The sequence below is a fragment of the Malurus melanocephalus genome, unplaced genomic scaffold (genome assembly GCF_030028575.1).
Source record: "Malurus melanocephalus ecotype Western Australia unplaced genomic scaffold, MMel_1.1 scaffold_1763, whole genome shotgun sequence".
In the NCBI taxonomy this organism is placed as follows: Eukaryota; Metazoa; Chordata; class Aves; order Passeriformes; family Maluridae; genus Malurus; species Malurus melanocephalus.
In genome coordinates this window covers 10,654-15,407 of record NW_026624995.1, presented here as the reverse complement: position 1 = coordinate 15,407, position 4,754 = coordinate 10,654, and the positions used below count along the sequence as shown (strand labels likewise).

The 4,754-nt window shown below is 61.5% G+C and overlaps 1 long non-coding RNA gene across 1 annotated transcript; it reads left to right on the top strand.

The window, feature by feature from the left end:
* The first annotated feature begins 1,890 nt into the window (after positions 1-1,890).
* LOC130587328 (uncharacterized) lies at positions 1,891-4,470 on the top strand. The gene is made up of 5 exons (XR_008966775.1): positions 1,891-2,057; positions 3,159-3,260; positions 3,359-3,552; positions 3,655-3,755; positions 3,849-4,470. It is a non-coding gene; the product is annotated as an uncharacterized LOC130587328 (long non-coding RNA).
* The last annotated feature ends 284 nt before the right edge of the window (positions 4,471-4,754 follow it).

Here is a 4,754-nt window from a genome sequence, read left to right as displayed (position 1 = left end):
AGCTGGAAAAGGAGGAAGGAGCCACTCACTGTGAGGACAGGGCTGTGCTGAGCAGACCCAGCYCTCCCATCCCCCGCCAACATTCGAGGAGCACAGAAGGCACCCCCCAGTCTGTGAGCCCCTCTCTCACTGCAAACAGGAGAGACCAGGGACAGGGACACCCAGGGCTAGGGCACAGCCTGCAGCAGCAAAACTTTCCGGGGCTGGAGGAAACCAGGGGTGTTGGTCCCGGCCACTGCTGGAGCCCAGCAGAGCACGAGGTCTCCTCCAAACTCCTGGAGACAGCCCCAGCCCTGTGCTCCTGGGGTGACACCGTCCCCTCCTTACAGGCCACAGCACTGGCTCTGCACTCACCCATGAGGGCTCTTTCCTGTTTATTCCTGGTTGCTGATCTGCTCCGGGGACCCAGCAGCTCCCTCACACTTCCATCATTGGTGCAGGATCCTTTCACCGGACCTTCACTCGCTGCACTGTCACCGGTGGCACCTTCCTGCTTAAGGCAAGCCGCTTCTTGTGCCCGAGGCAAGTCGGTCGCCTCGCCTGGTGATCCACTCTGGAGAAAATAAAGTTTCTTCAGAAGCCCATGAATGCAGCCGGATTGCCGTTTCCCCAGCACAGAGCCGGCAAGTCGTGCTAGGAACACGGAGCACATGGCTTGAGCACATGGTGAAAAAGCCACTCGCAGATTGGGCACGGTTTGACAACCGCGATGATCGCAGGTTGAAAATACCTTGACGAAAGGGCCCAGCTGGTCCCCGTCCCACGGTTCCCCCAGGCTCAGGAAGGCGGTGCAGCTCAGCCCTGCCCTGTCCCTGCTCCCCGGGGACGCTGCGGCAGCACTTGCGGGACACAAGCGCAGCCTCCGGGAGCTCCGGGCCCGAGCCGGCCCAGTCCCTTCAGTCCCGGCCCCCTCCGGCTCTGCCGCTGCTGCAGGTCGGGCTCAGCGTCCCGAGGGGGAAGAAGCGGCAGCCCTGAGGGGGCTCAGGATTGTCCCCTGCATCTCCTGCCCTGGCATCGTCGCTTTGTGTCCCTGACTTGGAACAAGAGCAGGCTCCTGGCAGGGAAAGCAAAATTCGGATGGCTCCAGCCCCGGGAAACCGGGTGGGACGAAGTTCTTTCCCATCACCACTAACCGCCGCTCTCCTTCTCGTCCAGAGTGGTTTTGGTTGTAAGGGTAGTTCAACTTAATCCCATTCCAGCCCTGGGCACCTCCCGGTACCCGATGTGAGTCCCAGCCCGCTGCCGCATAGCCAGGAACAGTACCGGGGATGGCGCAGCCGCCACTGTCCTACCGACAGGGACCGCTGCTCCGGCACTGGCTTCTACCGAGATATCAGCGGGAAGCCGCTGCCTCAGCTCAGGATGAACACGGCAGAACAAACACCCTCAGGCCCCCTTTAGTGCTGCCGCCTCCGCCCGCAGCGAGCTCCGAGCTCGGCTCCCACCTGCGCTGGGGCAGCCTCGGAGCTCCGCCGCCACATCCCGGGCTCTGTTCGCTGCCGCCGCTCGCCGGGCTCCGGACACGCGCCGCTATCGATGTGCGAAGTGCGGCGTGGGACGGGGCAGGATCGCCCTATCAGCACGCGAGAAGGAGGCGTGGCGGGAGAAATTGGCCAATGGGAGCGAGGGGTGGGCCTGGCACGCGGCACGGAACCGCCCTCGCTCTTTTCCCGAACTCCGGCGGTTTCTCGGAAAAGGCGGTGGAGAAAAAGCCCCGGCTCTGTGCCCGCACCGGACATCCTCGGGGAGTTCCTCATCCGACTTTTCAAACAAGCAAAACAATGGATCAATCAGAGGAAGGAAAAGGGGGCGTGGTTCCGTGCCGCGCCCAGGCCCGCCCCGCGCTCCCATTGACTGATTTCTCCACCACTCCTTCTTCTCGCACGCTGATTGATCTGAGTGGGGCTGAGGGACAATCCTGGTCCGCTCCACGCCGCATCTCTCGACTCGGCACAGGCTTGGCACTGGCTCGGGAGATTCTCTAGAACCCCGCAAGCGGCGGCAATGACTGGATCCCGCTGAGGCGGCGGCGGAGCTCGGAGGCGGCCCCAGCGCAGGTGGAGCCGCGCTCGGTTGTGCCGAGGCTCGGGGCTCGCTGAGGGCGGAGGCGGCTGCGGTGAAGGGCGCCTGGGGGTGTTCGTTCTGCCGTGTTCGCCCTGACCTGACGGATCGGCTTCCCGCTGATGCCTCGGCAGGAGCCCGTGCCGGAGCAGCGCTGACTCGTCCCTGTTCCCGTTGGTGGGACCGGGTGACGGCCCCATCCCCCGGACAGTTTCCTACCATGGAGGACCGGTAGATGTAGACCATGATGTCTTCTGAGTGGGCAGGGATTCAAGACACGGAGAAGGGATTCTGCCCCAGTGATGTAGAAGCTGCTGGGCACTTCCATCGAGTGCAAGATCCTTTCGATGAGGATCAGAACCATGACAGTTGTACATCTGCAGGGAGTCAAAGTCAGGAGAGTGGCTATGGCTCCAACTATGAGACTACRGAGGAGTCCCTGTGTGCTGAGGACAGGTCAGAATACACAGAGCTGCCTTGGATGCCAGATCCTGCTGAATGCAAGCTGAGTGATTTGATTTGTGAGACTGAAATGAGGCCAAGGAAGGACAAAGCCGCTGTTGAGATTGCCGAGGCTGCCCTGGGTCCCCAGGATGGATCAGCAGCCAGGGGGACAGAGCTGCCTCAGGTTCAGGATCCTGCTGGGCACAGGCAGGGAGAAGCTGCTTCTGTGCTGGAGCAGAGTGAGCCCTGCCCCAGGGATGGGATTGGAGAGGAGCCCCAGGATTGCCAGGATGGATCAGCAACGGGACTCACACACAGAAAGACCCTGAGAGGATTCCTGCATGAGTGCAGGGCCACCTGTGTGATCTGTAGGGAGGGGACAGTGTCACCCAGAGCACAGGGCTGGCAGGGCTGRGGCTGTTCCCAGGGATCTGGAAGGGGCCTCGTGCTCTGCTGGGATTGGCACCCCGGGCCCTGGGCAGTTCTGTCAGCTGTGCCCATGATGTGTCCATGGCTGTCCCTTGTCCCTGGCTCTGTCCCTGTTCTGTGACTCCCTTGCTGCCAGCAGAGTGAGGGGCTCATGGGCTGGGGGGTTCCTTCTTGCTTAGGACAGCCCTGTCCTCACAGCCAGTGGCTCTTTCCTGCTTTTCCAGCTGCAGTCGAGTGGATCAGATCCCATCCCCTGCTCACCCTGGTGCTGGCTCTGCTCCTGCTCTTGCTCCTGGCTTTGTTGGTGCCCTTGGCTGTTGTGTCAGGTAAGGGAGGGGCAGCTGCCTCGGCCCAGCCCCTGGGGCAGAGTGGGGTCCCTGCTCCCTGTGGAGGGGAATCCTCAGAGCTTCTCTTCCCTCTGCAGGGGGAGGGCACAGAGAGACTCCAGTTACTCCAGTAACAGCTGACACTCCAGTGCTGCTGGCCTGTCCCCATGACTGGGTCGGGCACCGCGGGATCTGCTACTTCCTCTCGAGGGATCAGCTCAGCTGGGATCAGGCCCAGGCTCGGTGCTCTGAGCTCGGGGCCTCCCTGGCCGTGCTCCAGGACTGGGAAATGGTGAGTGAGGGGCTTTGGGGGCTGTGAAGTCGCCGAGGGGAGCCTGGGGGTCTCCTGGGCTGGGGGTGCAGCTCCCAGTGCCRGCTCCTCTCTCCTTCCCAGGGGTTCCTCTTCCCTCACAGTGCCAGGGTCGATTACTGGGTCGGGCTGCGCAGACGGGGCCGGGAGCTGCAGTGGGGGGATGGCAGCAGCTTCAACTCCTCGTGAGTCCTGGGGGCACAGGCAGGGGATGGGGGGCACAGGGGCACCAGGTGTCCCCCTTTTGGTTCCAGCGCTGTCTCTGCTCCTCCCTGCAGGGTTCCTGTCCTGGGCAATGCAGGGTGTGTGTTCCTGGCTGAGGATAAACTCAGGAGTGCTCCCTGCTCAAATCCGATGCCCTATGTCTGCAGCAGACCCCAAACTCACCTTGGATGAGATGGGATGGAGAAAGGACCTTCTACATGCTGGGCACTCTCCGCTTCTCCTCTTCCCCACAGCACAGGGATGTCCTTCCTCAGTCACAGCATCTACCTTAGGGTCATCTCAGTGCCTGCTCTCAGTGTCCCCTTGGTGCCTGTCAGCAAGTGATGAACCTGTGGGAGGAGGAGACAATGTGTAAGCTGCTGTGTGGTTGCCTGGGCTGGGGATTTCTTTCTTCTCCTGGAACCATCTCTGAGCTCAAGTGGTTTCTCTTGCACTTTGTGTTTCTACACTGATTCTGTTTCTATGTATAGATTCATATCCCTGTGCGTACAGCCCTGAAAGATGTGCTGCCATAGGAATGGGACCTTGGTTAGGCTAAATTGCCAATAATGCCAAGGTTGGGATTTGATTTCATGGTCAGAGCTGGGCTGGATCCTTGTGGGACCCTTCCAGCTCAGAGGATTCTCTGAAATGGCCTTGTGTGACCCCCATCAGTGTTTGTGCTACCAATGTTACTGCTGTTGTTATTCACTGCATTTTCTTATTTTTATATTAAATGCTTGTCAAGCCCCCGCTGTCCTTCATGTCCCCTTGGTGCCGGCAGCCCCATCCCTTCCCTGCTCCCCTTCCCTCGTTCCATCCCGGCTGGAGGAGCCTTGGAGCTGCCGTGGGGGCCGTGGGGCTGCCCCGGGGGCTGCGCCCCGAGCCGGGGCCCCTTCCCAGTGCTCCCAGTCTGCCCGTGCACCCTGGAGCAGCCAGCGAGGCTTCAGCTGGGCCGACACAGAGGCGCTGCTGGGGGT